Consider the following 17,288-nt stretch of genomic DNA (forward strand, 5'->3'; position numbering starts at 1 on the left):
GAGAGAAACACAGAGTGCAAGGGGAACAGAGCTTGAACTAAGTTTGTTGAAAGCAGCAGATTGGAGAGTTGGGGCAGACACACGAGGCCCACAGCTGAGGGGAGGCAACAGTGTTGAGGTAGGGTGAAGGGAGCAACATGATAGCCACAGAAATCATTAGAGAACCATAGTAGATCCAACTTTTGTGGCCAAAAGTACTTCAGTTTCCACTATTCTGTTGTTAAGGGATGTTAGAAAGCACTTTATTTTCATCTAAAATAGACTAACAGGAAAAGTATTCCAGTTTTCCCTTATCTCATTATAAGCTTTAAGATGATTATTTTCTTCCTCATAACTTCTGTCAAAACTTTATTTTGTCCTAGAGGGTCTCTCTCCCACAAAATCTGGACCCATGGCAGGATGAAGTCCTCTTGTCCTGCCACTCTGTGCAGGGAGCAGTGTCTCTGAGGTGCCAAGACCAGAAGATGCCATTTTGGTCCTATAGACAAAACCAAGAGGTTTGAATGGATCAAAATTTTCTAATTAAGTCCTGATTCATTGATTTAAGTATTTAAAAATTAGTCAAGTTTTGTGTCATTCTGTCAATCTAAAATGGCTTTGTTCTTTTTCTGGGAAAACAACTCTTTAAAAATTGTAAGATCTCACGTTTATTGAGCATTTACCATGTAGCACATAATTTGCCTAGCACTTCATATGCATTGTCACATATGAGTTTCATGATACTATTATCCTAAATTTGCAGGCACCGAAACCGAGAGTAAAAAAAAATTTCAAGGGGCCCATGGTAAAGGCATGGCTGAAGCCAGCAACTCTCTGACTCCAAAGCCCTTGCTCTTCACCTCTTCTCCTTCCTGACTTTTCCTTTGGAACCAGACTGAGGAGAGTTAGATGGTTAAAAGACCCAAGTTTCTGGCCTGCCTGTGTGTCTTTGTGAGTAGAAACCTGAGCCTCACAGAAGCTGGCTATGTATCTTACCGATGGAGGTCTCAAGGATGTTTGCAAGCACAGCTTTCTTCCGGGAGTGGTCATCACACAGCAGCCCAACCCACAAAGTTGCCCCTTCTTGCATTATTTATGGGTGTTCATAGAGGATTCAATAATTGCAACATGTGCTACGGGAGTGTTGCAATGCATTGGCAACAAGTTCTTAGCTTTTAGTTAAGACAGTCAATTCCAAGGAGTTTTCATGGAGCTAGTCAAGATAGAAAGGCAATGACTAAGGTCAAAACCAACAGTGGACTCAGGAAGAAATGGTGGTACTGCTCTTGACAGATGGCTGTTGCCTCTTACCTAGGTACTTCCCATACCACTGGGATTGTTGGCTTATTTTTTAAAAGATATTAAAAATATAACAAGGAGGAGAAGGACCAAAAAGGAAAGGATTTCTCTAAGAACTATCTCCAACTTTGTTTTATTGTAGGAAGCATTGTTAGTAATCCATGCTGTAAGGAAATCAGGAGAGTAGTTACTGCTGGGAGGGGTCCCAACTGGACCGAAGCACAGTTGCACACCTAGGTCCACTAATATTCTGTCTCCTAACCTGGGTGCTAGTTACACACACAGGTATGTTCAGTTTGAAACTTCATGGAGCTGTATACCTATGATATATACACTTGTCTGTATGTATATTACGCCTCCATAAAAAGTAAAAGAAGAAACATTGCAGACGAAGATGACCAATTAAGAACTTCACCCTCTTTAAATCTGGAGCACAAAACTTTGCAAGAAGCATAAGTTAAAACTTACCTGTGATGCAGACCCAGGTATCTATGGCTCTGCTAAAGACCTCAGCAATGGCCACTGTCATGGGTTCCTTTTGGTGACCCCCTGTGAGCAGGTCTCTCTTTAAGGCTTTGGACACCTCCAGTGGAGAAAGAGGAAAGGAGGCAGAGCAGAGGTCAATTCACTCTGACTCCGACCTCCCACAGAGACCAGACTGTTGGTTCCTGCTCATTTTCCACACTTCATTTCTGATTTTAGTGACTGTCAGCACTAACATACCTATCACAGATGCCTGCCTGGCCTAACAGAAAAGACTAGATGGTTGTCTGCCCTCAGCAGAGGGATTCCCAAGAGGCAGCTCATACCACATGCACAAGTCTTCTTAAGCTCAGGATCTCCTGAGTTTTAGTTAGAGAAAGTCTAGGAATAGGGTATATTTATGAATTTATTTTGTAGTAGTTATAAATAAGTACCCTATGTTAAATTAAGTTTAGCCTAAAGCTGCCCCCTTACATATTTTAAGTTTGGCCTAAAGATTTCCAGATAGTGAACTGAAACCTAACTGGATGTATAAAGAGACTATAAACGACTTTGATACAAATCATTGAGTTTCAGCCAATCACATGTGGCCAAGTGTTCAAACCACATTCAAACAAGACAAACACCCGGCTATAACCAATCCAGCTGTTTCTGTACCTTGTTTCCATTTTCTGTCTGTCACTTTTCTTTTTCTGTCCATAAATTTTCTTAGACCATGTGGCAGTGCTGGAGTCTCTCTGAACCTGTTCTAGTTTGGGGGCTGCACAATTCACAAATTGTTCTTTGTTCAATTAAACTCTGTCATATCGAATTTGTCTAAGGTTTTTCTTCTAACACCTAAAAATTGTTTCCAAAGAGAAAAAATATTTTTTTCTTCCTCAAATCTCAGGTTCACCAAACTCCTCACAAATTTATATCAGACAAGATGCTTTGTGCTGGAAAGAAACAGGTTGACACTCAGTGAGACACAGGAAAAGTCAACCAGCACACTCCCTACTTCCAAGAATGTAAGTGGTGAAGGGGATGGAAGTGGTCTGGCAAATAAAACAAGATTCATCAGATATTGATCAATCAATATTGAAGCTGGAGCATAGGTACATGGGGATTTATAATACTCCTCTTTCTAACTTACATAGTTTTGAAATTTTCCATGATTCTAGAAGTTTTAACAAGATGACAAGACATTTAAGGTGAGTGCCAGATGGCCAGTATGGGTGATTAAATCTAATACGATCAAATTCACAAATGAAGACAAATGTTCAGGTTATAAAAGAAACTGTCTTTTCATTGAGGAGGAGTCCTTCTCATTATCAACAGGGTTTGGCATTAAACAGGAAGTCCTAGAGGTGAGGGATTTTTCTCCTGTCGAGTGCTCATTTTGTAAAGCTATTCCACCTGGTGTAGTAGATAATACGTGGGCTTTGGAGTCAGGTTGACCTTGGTTTGAATACTAACTCCATTGTTTACTGGCTATATAATCTCAGAAGCAATATTTAACTTTCCAAAACTCAGTTTCCTCAACTCCAAAACACAGAATTGTGCCGTGAACTAAATGTGTTAAAGTGCTAAATACAGTGCCTAGATTATAGAGGGTGTTTACTTTTAGCAATGTTGCATTAATATTACCAACATCATTGAAACAAAGACTATGCATATGGTATAAATTACATGGATGCTTAATCTGTTATTTTCCTGAGGTATTAGCATTCCCTTCCATGATCTCTGATAGTAGTAACATTTATCAGCTTAAGATTTACCAAGAATCTGTATGATTTTAGTGATTTGAGCCATTAAGCTAATTGGGTCATGTTGTAGAATTCTCTCTCTAGATCACATTCACTTTCTTCAGCTGATATGTTGTAATGCCTAGAAGGTCATCTTTGACATCCTAATCACAAAGTTAAAGGCCTTTTCCTGTTTCTCCTGCTCTTTGATTCTTCTACAGCCAATGGGCTATTGGCCATTCTTCCTTCTTGAAATTATACTCTTTTATTTTCTGACACGATGCTGTGTTGTCCTGGTTCTCTTCCCACCTCTTGACAGCTTGTTTCTTTTTCTTCATTAACTCCCTCTTTACCTACCTTTTAAAAATGAGAAATTCTTTAGTTCAATCTTTGGCTCTGGCTTTCCTAGGATATACCCTCTCCTCTTACTTCCAACATCTCCTCCATGCAGATGACTCCTGAAACTCCACCCAAAACCTCACTGACAATCAAAACAACAAAGCAATGAACATTTTACTTGATCACTGAACCTTCACCAAAACCTCAACATCTAGATCTAAGTTTCTCATCTGAGCTCAAAACTGTGTTTCTCTACAGATTCCTCCATTATTCCAATCTTTTAGGACTGAAATCTCAACTTTATGTCTTCCCTTTCCTCTATGGAAATTATCTAAGTAGTGACCACTAGAGTTCGGATGTGGTTCATTTGTCCCCACCAACCCTCATGATTAAATTTCATTCCCAGTGTAGCAGTGTTAGGAGGTGAGGCCTAATGAGAGGCGTTTGGGTCATAGGGGTGGATCCCTCATGAATAGATTAATGCCTTCCCTGGGGTTGGCGGTTCTGAGTGAGTTTTCATTCTATTAGTTTCCACAAGAGTTGGTTGTTAAAAAGGAACTGGCACCTTCTCTCTCCCTCTCACTTCCTCTTGCCATGTGATCTTTACAGGAGCTGGCTCCCCTTCACCTTTTGCCATGAGTGGAAACTTCTGAGAACTTCACCAGAAGACAACCAGAGTTCGGTGTCATGCTTCTTGTATAGCCTGCAAAACAGTGAGCTAAATAAACTCTTTCCCTTTATAAATTACCCAGCCTCAGGTATTTCTCTATAGCAACACAAAATAGACTGAGAGTGTGACCAAGTCTTGTTGATTCTTATTTCACAGTGCTTGGTGTATTCCTATTGACAACAAGCTAAATCAGACTCTTTTACCTTTCCTAGGATTGCTGTAAAGGCCCCTTAATGGTTTCCTCAATTTCAACATTAGTTACCTCCATTCTATACCTCACATCTATGTCAAACTACCCCTCCCCAAAACACTGTCAGACCATGCCACTCTGCTACTCAGAAGCCTTCCAGGACTCTTCATTGCTTACTGGATTGTATCTAAAACTTTCAGCTCAGAGTTCAAGAGCCTCCACAATGGGCCTCAATATACTTTTACTACCTCCCCTTCCCTCAACTTGTCTACATAAAATAACAACTCCAGATAAACTTATTTACTCATTCTCTTCCAAATATACTTTGATCCTTCCATTCATCTTTCTTTTTCTTAGACTACTTTCCCCACCAAAACTGCCTTCCTAACCTAATCCTAACTCCCAAATAGGACCAAGGTCAGATCTCACTTCTTTAGTAATGATGTTCCTCATTCCCTAAGTTGAACTAATCACTCCTTTCAAAAAATTTTCCACAATTATTATTCAGATAATACATTTGGTAATTAACCACTTACTGCCTACTGACATCTTTTCCATGATTGCTTGCTACTATTAAGTGCTTTATTGTTATTTGTTTTCATATTTGTAAATCTTGTATCTCCAACTTGATTGTTTACCTCTTCTTTTAAAAGGGGCAAGCCTATCCTCTTTGTATCTCACAAAGCATTTAAGAGTAACTTGTACCATGTATTAACTTTTTGTCCAAATAATTTTAGAAATGCTTACCTCCAATAGTTAGGACCTATTCAGAGTCATCACTGCATATTCTTTCAGTCAATATGTCTTCATGATGGTTCTCAGAGCTTTGAGAAAGCATGCATCTCCAAAATGTGTGGTATTCTGTCATGGTTTGTCCTGGATCCTTCCTCCCGGCTTCATGTACTACTTACTATATGGCAGATTTGGCCTTTAACTCTACCACTAAACCAACTGAATGTGATTTCTAAACATAGAGAGTAGACAACTAGATTAGTTATGCTGTAGTAATGTGAACTGAGAATTTTCTTCCCCCTACCCTACACAGATCTTACTCAATAAAATTGTTTTTAAAAATGTGGGCTTGATTACTCACTGTTATTTTCATCTAGTATTATTTTAAATATTCAAGTGTTTTGAAAAGAAATGAATGTGATATGTTCATTGAGCTATTTGTAAGAAGCTAGATATCTGCAAATTGTGAAATACAGACAACTAGCAATTATCCTCATACAGATCCAGGCTTTTCCTGATGACTAGTGATCTGTGGTCTGTTGCCAACCAGTTGTCTTCTTCCTCCAGCTCACACCCAACCTACTTTACCCAACCACACTGAAAATAAATGTTCACTTGGTCCAATCTACTAATATTAATCTAACACAGGCTGAAAAATAAATACCTTATGTGCCAATCTCCATTGATTTGCACCAGCTGCCTGGATTGCAGTGATGCAAAGAATTCTAAAGCTATATCCAGATTCATCAGGAAGGGCCTGTTTGTGAGTCTGCTATGAGCACAAGACAAGATGTGTTGGCACTTGAACCATGAATTTGCAATCTCCAGCCAAAACAAAACTTACTCACTTAAGGTGAGTGCCAGGTGGAATAGCTTTACAAAATGAGCACTCGACAGGAGAAAAATCCCTCACCTCTAGGACTTCCTGTTTAATGCCAAACCCTGTTGATAATGAGAAGGACTCCTCCTCAATGAAAAGACAGTTTCTTTTATAACCTGAACATTTGTCTTCATTTGTGAATTTGATCGTATTAGATTTAATCACCCATACTGGCCATCTGGCACTCACCTTAAGTGAGTGGAGTTTCTTGCAGGGACCAAAGTAAAACTACCCCTTTGCCCTCTGAAGTTTCACTGAAAACTCAGCTGACAAAAAGAAGATTAATAGGAGAAAAGGCGTACAAAATTTTATTGTAATGTGCATAGCATGGGGGATCACCAGAGAATGATAGAAGTGATATACCCTTTTCCATAGGGGAGGAAGGAGATGGGAAGTGTAGACATTTCTTTTAAGGAGCAGTAAGTCATTAGGGAAAAATAATGGACCTGGGAGGTGGGAGGCAGACATTATGGGAAGGTGAGGGGTGGAACTGCACAGGAACAAAGGTCATCTTGTTATGCAAATTGAGTCCCACAGGTAATCTCTTGGAGTTGCTCTCAGAAGAATAGATGAAAAGACTGTCTTGGCAGGGTGAAGATCCCCAGTCTCTTCTCTTCTCTTCTCAGGTGATTAATCTTTCCTGGTTATTTGATGATGTCCCTAAGGAAAGCATTTAAGATAATTGCATTTCTTTTGGAAAAAAGCTTTTTTGGTCACATGAAGAAATTCTAGGAAGAGTCCCTTCTTGTGCTTAAGAGACAAGACAAAGGTAGAGGTAGCTTCTAGCTTTTTTGCAAAGTATTGGCTTTTCAGGCACCTATGCTCCTCAGCACATCACAGCATCAGCCTTTGGGACATCATTTTCTGGGCCCCAACATTCCCAAAGGCAAAGATTCTCTTTTATTCATCTCTACACATCTTCCTCTCTTCCCCTTGTACTAAGTCATGGCAGATACAGCCTGCCATGAAGTTGGCACCATTAGAGAAAGTATGGTTGCTTAGCTATATCTGTGCCTATAGTGAACGTGTGTACTCTTAGTCACACCCAGTTTCTACTTCCACTTCTTATGGAAACAGTCCCCATCTTCATTTAGAAATCCATTCATCTCTTCTTTTCACTCTATGTGGTCCCAGGGAGATGACCATAACACAAGCTCATTGTGACATGTGATTCAGACCACCCAACATGATTATTACATTTTCAATAACTGGCTTAGAAAGGACATTTAACCCTATAGGCATAATGAGATACCTTAGAGTTTTCTTCAGAGGTGTTTGTGAGGGAAACAATCACTCTTCTTGCTTGCCGGATTTGAAACTAAGAACTATTTTGCTGTCACATGGAGTGGAGACTTTTAAGCTTACCAAAAAAAAAAAAAAATGATTAAGTCAAAATATGATAACAATAGTTGTGATTAACTAACCTAAGCCCCCAAATCTATCATTCCTGAAGCCCTGCATACCTTTCGTTAATAAATTCCCTTTTCTGCTTAAGCCTTTTTGAGTTTTCTGTCACTTATTATTGACACAGACTCCCTGAGACAAAGCTTTATAAGGACCTTCTTTGACTCCTATCAACTGCAAAAACAATATCTAATAAAAAACATGAGAAACGGCTGTGTGGGTGGTATTTATGCTGATGTTAGGAAAGCTCATACCCCAGCAGTAGAAAACATAGCAATTCAAAAGCACATGTTCTGGGAAGTGACTGCTAGCTGGGTCTGTTTTTTGTTTTATATCATTGCTCTCTTCTATGAGTACCAATAATTGAGACTAGGTTATATACTTTATAAGTGCTTCAACAGCAGTGCAACTGGGCCAGGACGGGAAGTTTGGCAGCTGAGTCACCTGTCAGGATAGCGTGTTGCAGGAAATCTCCAAATCAAGGAGATACGCCTTCCCAAGAAGAGGTGGACCTGGACCAGGCAGCTGTGGAAAAAGTTGGTTTCTAGCCACAGGCTTTTTCTGTAGGCAAATTAAACCAGCCTAGGTTTCCAATCTAGGCACAGAACAGGCACTCCAGTCTCAGACACCTTGATCCTTTCCATAGAGGACAAAGAGGTAATGGGGAGAGGCGATAGCCTATTCATTCAAGAAGGTAGTTCTCAGGATGAAAGTTCATCACAAATGTGTGTGTCCTCTCAATTTTGGCAGCTTTGTTGCATGACTTGAATACTGGATCATGTCAGAACATTACCTAGAGGAATATGCCCACTGCTTAGTGAGTATCTTTGACATTATTAACCTTGAGTAACTTCAGGAAACAGTAGAGTCTTGGCCATAATGATTCTCTTCATCTTAGGTTGATATTTTTTCCAACTACAAATAGTAGCTTCCCGCTTCCCCAGATCAGACTCAGAGCGTGCCTTAAACGTCAATGCTGAAATACTCATTTCAGCTCCAGGAAAATAAGTCTGTTGTGTCTCAAAAGAATTGTTCTCTGAGGCAAAACTATCTTTTGCTGCAACGCCCCCACAAAAGCCTGCAGGAAAGGGTCACACAAGTATCTACAAAGGAAAGATCAGCAAAGATTTCCTTTCTTCTCTTTCCCTTTTTTTCCCTTTAGCTCTGAGCTATGAACATGCTTAAAAGTCCAAGTGATGAGATCAGTTCTGAATGGTCCTTGTTCTTCAGGATAAGTTCAAAGGTATCAAAAGTCAGCCTTTAAGGCTGAAGGAAAAATGCTTTCTACTTTGCCGCCAAAAGAGTTTAAAGTCTGGGGGCTTCATAGAAATTCCAAGGTGAGAACCAGGAGGGAAGTCACAGATTGTTCCCCGAAATTGGAGGATATGGCTTTTTTTTTTTTTTTTTTTTTTGTAGGCAAATCAAATCCACACAGCTGTGCCTTTAGAACAATAGACACACCTAGATGATCACACCAGGATGCTAAGAAAATGTCCCCATGAGACAAACAGTGAGCATTCTGACATCATATACACTGATTGGCTTTTTAAATTCTGAGGCCTTTTCACACAGATTTTACCCAGATAAAAATGCAAGCATCTGAACCATATGCTTAAGTGTTTTCTCTGTACCGCTGGCTGGAGCAGCTGGCAAAACATGATGTCGGACTGCTAAAACTGTTCTGACAAAAGCACTTTAGTGGGGTCTGCAGGACAGGGTCTGAAAGATGTCAGAATTTTTAAAAGGTACTAATTGCTCAAAGGATGAAGCAATCTCTCTGAAAACTAACCCAGCATTTTAATAGAACCCAGAACAATACTGAGAGAATCTCAGAGGGAAAATCTGCTGGTTTTCTAACTCCTGCTGATAAAGAGGAAAAACATAACCACTAAGGACAGGGCAATGTGGATGAATGTATTGGCTTTTCAGGCACCTATGGATCCTTCAAGAACTGTACCCAAAACTTTAGCAACTGAGCAAGAAACAAAAGAGCAGAAGCCTATTACCAAAGCACTGTTGGAAATAAGGCTCGTTGGCCTCTGTGCAAACCTCTGATGTCTGTCAGTTCAATCCTTCCAACAGCTCATGCAGAGGTCGGCCAGGAAGACGGTGAGGGGACTGTGGCCAAGGGATGTGGAAGAATGTCCTGTCCTCACAGTCAGGCCCATTAAGCCTCCAGGGAGAGCTCAAAACCCACAACAGATCTCTGACCCAGTTATTTGGCTCATGCAAACAATGGCCATCTGATAGGAATTTATCAAACCTATGAAATCTTATATTACTAGGCAGTAAAACCAAGTAAGGACTAAAAAAACCAAATGCCATCTGAATCAGTCAGGACTTGGGGACATGGGTCCTCATCGTGATGTTTTACATGGCCACAGTGCGTTTCTACATCAGAGGAGCTCACAGATTCTGGGCTCCTGATAACCATTTCTCAATCCTGTGAATGTAAACCAAAACTAAAATTCTAAGTTCCTCAACCATCTGAATGGACCCATCTTCTCAGCCAGAGGCATTCCAAAATTAACCTAAAAAACTAGCTCAGGCATTCCAAAATTAACCTAAAAAACTAGCTCAGGCCATGATGGGAAGGGGGAGCTGGACATGCCTCATTATACCTTCCTTCCTGTTGGAATTCAAGCACAGCTGACCAGCTTTTAACATCAACACGGAGACCTTAAGATTGACAGAATAGACTTTTAAGCCTGATAAGAAACATTTACCATCTATTCTCTCTGAAGCCTGCTGCTGGAGGCTTCTTCTGCATGATAAAACCTTGGTCTTCATGACCCCTTTATAACCGAGACATTCTTTCTATAACCCAGACATTCCAGGTCCTTAGATAATAACTCTTTCAACCAATTGCCAATCAAAAAATCTTTGAATCCAGCCAGGCGTGGTGGCTCACACCTGTAATCCTAGCACTTTGGGAAGCCAAGGCAGGCAGGTTGCCTGAGCTCAGGAGTTCAAGGCGAGCCTGGGCAACACTATGAAACCCCATCTCTGTTAAAAATACAAAAAAATTAGCCAGATATGGTGGAGTGCACCTGTAGTCCCAGTTACCCAGGAGGCTGGAACAGGAGAATTACCTGAACCCAGGAGGTGGAGGTTGCAGTGAGCTGAGATTGTGCCACTGCACTCCAGCCTGGGTGACAGAGCAAGACTTTCTCAGAAAAAAAAAAAAATCTTTGAATCCATCTATGACTTGGAAATACCCCCCAACCTCAACTCCCAATCCCGCTGCCCTCCACTTCCAGTTCTCCCACCTTTCCAGACCAAACCAATGTACATCTTACATGTATTCATTTGATGTCTTATATCTCCCTAAAATGTGTAAAACCAAGCTGCAGCCCAACCACCTTTGGACACATATTCTCAGGATCTCCTGGGGCTGTGTCACGCGGGCCATTGGTCACTTACATTTGGCTCAGAATAAATCTCCTCAAATATTTTATAGAGTTTGACGGGTTTTTTTTTTTTTGACACCTATTTTATCAACAGAGTTAGGAACTTGAAGATGAATAAATAACTCAATATCTAACATACACAAATACATCACAGTAGGATCCTTGGCTCATGATCCCCATTGCCAATGGCATTTTCAATATGAACAGATGAACTAAATCAAGCAAAGAAAGATGGTTCCAGGATAGCCATTCTATTCTCTAAATGAGCAATTAATATATTACTGCTGTCTGAAAAAATATGATCTAAATAAATAACAGCATAAAACATATCCCAGGTTATTCAGTATACACACAAAACACATTAGTCTCTGATGATACATTCAGAAATTGAGTATAAAATATTGTGTGGAAATGAGGACACTCTCATAGCAATGAAGAAGAATAATGGTTTTACAAAATACAGCAGTGAGCCCAGCATCCCATTACCCTCCCCTCAGTCCCCTTCCTCTCTGCCTTTTCCTTCTGCCTGAGACAGCAATGCACAACCGAGGGAGTCGCCTGAGATGACTAAACGGAGGGCATGACTTCTGCAGATTAATCACAGCTCTGTGGCCTACTGCTCCCTCAGAACTCAATCAGAACTCAGGAGACAGTCGCTCTCAGATGGTAATAGCCTCGTTACTGAGGTTATAAAGGCAGCAACGTGTCTTCTCTGAAAGATAAAGCAGTATTATCCACATTTTATTCGGTAAATTTAATCCCTTTGAGCTTATTTACCATCTTGAAGATGGTGCTATTCTCTGTGAGCAGAAGTTTCAAAATGAGATTATGCTAATAACTCATCCTTGTGTTTCACTAGCTTAGCACACAGGGATGACTAGTGACATGGTATCTACACAGAGGATGCTCTCTCCTGTCTCCAGAATATGCTGGCGTTCAGTCTTCTGCTTAGCTGGAATTTTTAGTTTTGGGGTCTTTTGATATTTGCTTAGGGAGTGAGGGAATATTATTATTACCTTGACGTTACATACCTTGGAGGTTTTAGAACTTCTGGCTCATGTATCATTTATTGAGCACCTATTTCATACCAGACCCTGTGCTTAGTTCATGCACATGCATTATCCCAACAATTGTCTCTTGAGATGGATATCATATCTCTCCATTATGCAAACTGATATGTCAAGAAGTTAAGCTTCTTGTCCTAGCTAAAAGAAATAGTAATGATTTTAAAATTTTAAGCTAAATATACATCTATTGACTATCTCAGAGCCCCCTCCCCAGGACTGTAGCTTTGCCCAACCATCAGAACCAGGAAGAAGCTGCCACTGGGTCTGTGAACTGTAGCCACACAAACATGTCTGCAATATTCCTACCTACACAAAATGTGAATGTGTCAGCATTTGCCCAGCTTCTTAATAAGGTGCCTGCCATTCTTCCCAGTCACTGGGAGCCCAAGAACAGCAGGAGCATTTATTTCTTCCTCTGCATGTGAAAACCTACAACTCAACCTCAGTACATAACCCATGGCTAGTAAGGTGGGCAAAAGAAGTACCTAGAGCCTACCAAAATAAGAAACATGCAAATGGTATGTGAACCATCCAGTGTTACCAGCTCTCCGGTCAACCCAGTGCTGACTTTCCTACTTGGCCTCTTGGGAAAGAGAGAATGATCAAAGTAAACAATTTTACCACACGTTAGAAAGTTCTAGGTATGGGATAGTTAAATTCAGGGAGAATACAGCCATAAATTAATACATTTTTTTGATTATTTATGGACTTATATGGTCTGGTTAATGCAGAGAATTAGAATATGAAAAGAACCATATTGAAGAATATTAGTCCTCAATGTGAAGACAAGCTGATCTCATCACCACCTCTGGCCACCTATATTTCTTTTATTGCAGCTAATCAGTATGGCCCACCATAGTGAGAATAATTATGATTACATAACTATGTATCTGAAATTTCATCAGGTTAGAATCTGCTCAGCCTTTTCCCAAATCCATGTCTCCCAATTCTGCTATCCATGTGGTCCACAAGAAATCACTGTTCTTCCAAGAACTGGTACAGAGATAGTCAAAGGTCACCAAGGGTCACCAAGTCATAGTGCAGTTCTCATACTTTTCCACCAGAATCTCTCGAGGGCAGAGGGAGCCAATACATCACTTGGAGGGTAAGTCTAAAGGCCTTCAACAAGTGAATGGCTTCTTCAAAGTTTCATGCTTAAAACTTGTGACAATCTTTCATTTTTGCCCGTAAGTCCGTATATTTCAATATAGAAATAGTCTTTTATATTACTTATATACTTCGAGCTGAAGCTTTAAGAATGTATCCTATGAATCTAGTATTTCAAGTGCTGCCTTACATTTTGAGGGTAGAAATATGGAATCTAATGTCCTCAGTTCTTAAAAATCAGAGCAAAGAGTAGGAGACAGAGGAAATGGATGAAAAGAAGCCATCTGGTCAACTGAATGGCAGAGCTAAATTTATTGTAAATTGATAATAAGAACAAACCCCAGCCTGCTCTATTTTAAAGAAGACTATGCAAATATCTGTGCATTGTCTCCCAGTTACACGGGCAGTATAAGCACCATTTCACAGCAAGGAGCACTTGTCACAGGACTACTGAATGGCTCATTTCCCAGGCAGGGCTGCTGGTCTGCAACCAGGAAGCTAACTCATGGGAATGTTTCTACACTGACCCAGCCTGGAATTCCCCAGAGAACCTTCCCAGTCTCTCGTTCCCTCCTCAGCAGTGAGGTGAGGAGGTGAGCCTCTCCATGGGGTTCTCAGGCACCATGTCTCAGCTGCCCTTAACTTGACAGGCTAGTTGTCCCCCCAATTGGAGTCTTCATAGGGAACGGGCCCCAAAGTGTAGTAGAAGTGGCTGCCATGGTGAGGTCCTGTTACACACGCTTCGGGCTGTTGCCACCAGGCCTTATCTGGCCATCTGTGCATATCTGTGAGGACAGTTGCCATGGCACCAGGCTGTGGGCAGTGAGAGAGGTGCTGGAAGGGAATTCAGACCCTAAATAACTCTGGGGTGAGTAACAGAAAGCGAGGAGGCAGAACAGGGAGGGGTAAGGAAGGTGCTAGAAGTTCTATGAGATCATGTCACAGGTAGTGCTGCTCCCTAAAGCTCTCTCAGAAAGAGCCACCAGTCTCCTTCCCTCACCAGACCTCCTTGGGCCATCATGGCTGCCTTGGGCCCTCAGCTGAGGCCACATGTTTGCCCTTGTCTTGTACCCTTCCATTTGCCATGGCCTCCAAGCCTGTCTTCCCCTCCAGCCTCACCAGTATACCACCCACCATATCCTCTCCTTTCTGCTTTCAAAACCTGCTCTAGGAATATTCTCTGGAGATCCTGAAAGATTCCTTAATGTACTCATCTTGGCTCTCATGTCTATACAAGGATAAAATAGATATATGTATATGTGTGTAAGGTGTTCTAGTTGCAAGCAGCAAGCCAGACCTGGAAATAAAAAATCAAAACAGAGTAAAACACTGAATCTAACAAGAATTAAGGGAAAAACAATGTCTACAGTTTTCAAGTAAAGGAGGAAAGAATCTGCATGGGAGTGGAACCTCTGTTCCCTCCAGAATACAGGGGACCAAGGGTAGGGAAGGTTGCAATATCTTCTGGTATGAGGAAAAAAATCCAAAAAAAGGAAAGACAGGCAACAGAAAAAGGAACAGAGAAAAAAGGAAAAAGGGAGCTAACTCAAGAGCAGGGGAAAGCAAGGTCACTTCATAGGCAGAGAGGCAATATTTTGAGTGATTTTGGAACAAAAATACCCTCAGACTTTGCCCACAACAGAATCTGAAGAGACTGAAAGTGCGACTTGAGTACAGAATAAACAACTGGGTTTTGAATGTTCTCCTCTGGGAGCTGGGCAGAGGAACTGGAGCTCGGAGCCCAGGATGGCGATGATGACTAATATTTATATGGTGCATACTATATGTAGACACTCTTCTCCGTGGATCCCATGGTTTAATCCCCTTAATGCTCACAGCAACTCTCTGAGAAGGCAATATGACTCTCCCCGACTATAGTTGTGAAACCTGGCCCCAGAGAGGGCAAACAGCTTGCCCAAGGTCACACAGCTAGTAAGTGGGGCACCGAGGATTTGAACACAGGTGGTCTGACCCTGAGCCCAGCCCTCTTTACCACTACCCAGTAGCGTGCGTTCATAGTTACTCTCAGTAATCGTTTCCCAAAAGCAAAGTTACAAGTTTAATAAAAGAAAGAAATGGGTGCAGACAAATTTCAAGCAGGCTTTAGAAAAGCAACCTGTAAATGTGGGAGGGCTGGATAATTAACGATGCTCCACCACACAGGAGAATGAGCAGGAGTCTCAGAGAAATCCCTGGCTTAGAACCTCTGACTTTCCTTTGTTCTTCAGTTGGTTCTGGGAATTGAGTAGGTAGAGGAAAGGTCTCCTAAGGGTATCATTGTCTCATAGCCCCACTGCTGCTTAAAAAACCTCAGCCTTGAGTTTCTAAGTGTCCTTCAGTCTTCTTTAAAGACTTAAACTGGAGCCAGATGTGATAGCATGTGCCTGTAATCCCAGCTACTCAGGAGGCTGAGGCAGGAGGATCGCTTGAGCCCTGGAGTTCTGGGCTGTAGTGCACTATGTGGATCGACTGTCCACACTCAGTTTGGCATCACTATGGTGACCTCCTGGGAGCAAGGGACCACCAGATTGCCTAAAGATGGCTGAAATGATCCAGGTCGAAAATGGAGCAGGTCAAAACTTCTGTGCTGATCAGTAACAGCATTGTGTCTGTGAATAACCACTGCACTCAAGCCTGGGCAACATAGCGAGACCCTGGTCTCTTAGTAAAACAAAACCCTCAAACTGGAGCTGGAGACGAAAAAAAAAAAAAAAAAAACCCACTCTATTGTAACAACTTAAAGAGTTGTTGACTAAGGATAAAGCACTCAAGTAGAACAATATCAGGAATCATCCAGACACAAAATACACAAAATACACTGGGGTATTCTTCTTGGGCTTTCTGACATCACACCCTCTATGTATCTTTTCTTCTTCCCCCTGGCCTTGAGGAGAAATTGCTGGGAGAAAGTTGCCACCAGAATCTCTGGCCAAAGACCTATCTTTTTTCTATTCCACAGCAGTCTGGGGGTATAGCATTTGGCATCCTCAGCTTTTCATCATCTTTGAGGGGCCTTAGAAGCTACTATGTACTCAGATTGCTTATTAAGTGTCTACAGCAGTTCTACAGATGTAAGTTCCTTGCTGGAAAAAAATTTTTTTCCTTATACGGAACCAAGCCTGTTGGTGTAAATGAAACCTCAGGAAAAAAAAAAAAAAAAAAAAGAAAACACTCTTGTTCATTGTTATAGCTTTGCCTTTCTAGATGCTGCCATGTGACCAAGTCGGACAGGTGGGAATCACTAACCATCTATCTAAGAGAGGAGTGATAGGTACACCTCAGCCTCAGGTTTCAAACCTTGGATTTCAGAGTTTCTGTAAATGGAGAGAGGCATTGTTTCTGATGAGTGTCTCTGATAAACCCACTTGGGAGGAAATAAAATCTTGTTACATGACTGGCTTTCCTTTTTAGTTTTGCTTTTTCCCTTCCTCTTGGTAGCACTGATTCCGGGGGGAACATGCTGTTTTCACTGGGTGTTTATGAAGAAATATTTTGTGTTGTAAAATCAATTCAGTGAGGAGTGGTTCTCAACTGTGACATCAGGACTCACTGATGAGTCTCAATAAGTCATAGGGAGTATCACAAATAAGTCGTTACTCATCATAGAATACCAAGGTGTCAGAATGAGTTCCATTACAAAAGACAAACTACAGCTAACTCAATATTCTCACCATTTCAAAGTCATTCATAAACTCATGTATTCCAGTGTGCTTTCTTAAATGACAGAAAAAGAGACAGAATTACAGCCAGTGAGTGGAACGATATACCCTCAAAATACAACCATGGGCCACCTCACAACCATCAGGATGATTACAATAACAAGCAAAAAATACAAAAAACAACAAAACAGAAAATAAAGTGAGAATATGGAGAAATTACAAATGCCTGTGCACTGCTGGTGGGAATGTAAAATGCTACAGCCACTCTGAAAAGCAATATGGTGGCTCCTCAAAAAATTGAAAATAGAATCACCATATGATGTAGCAATTCCATTTCTGGGTATA

The 17,288-nt window shown here is 41.1% G+C and overlaps 2 long non-coding RNA genes across 2 annotated transcripts in view; both read right to left on the reverse strand.

Annotated features, from left to right (window-relative positions):
* Positions 1-3,734: 3,734 nt before the first annotated feature.
* Positions 3,735-5,629, reverse strand: LOC106998798 (uncharacterized). The gene is made up of 3 exons (XR_001445339.3): positions 5,432-5,629; positions 4,452-4,527; positions 3,735-3,842 (listed from the first exon to the last, which is right to left on the reverse strand). It is a non-coding gene; the product is annotated as an uncharacterized LOC106998798 (long non-coding RNA).
* A 1,193-nt stretch (positions 5,630-6,822) lies between these two features.
* LOC114678688 (uncharacterized) overlaps positions 6,823-17,288 on the reverse strand; it is a 30,732-nt gene continuing 20,266 nt past the window's right edge. Inside the window, exons 2-3 of the long non-coding RNA XR_003730151.2 lie at positions 7,549-7,656; positions 6,823-6,956 (exon numbers count right to left, since the gene is read on the reverse strand). This is a non-coding gene — a long non-coding RNA (uncharacterized LOC114678688). The remainder of the gene's footprint in view (positions 6,957-7,548; positions 7,657-17,288) is intronic.

Source organism: Macaca mulatta, chromosome 6, assembly GCF_049350105.2.
Source record: "Macaca mulatta isolate MMU2019108-1 chromosome 6, T2T-MMU8v2.0, whole genome shotgun sequence".
Taxonomy (NCBI): Eukaryota; Metazoa; Chordata; class Mammalia; order Primates; family Cercopithecidae; genus Macaca; species Macaca mulatta.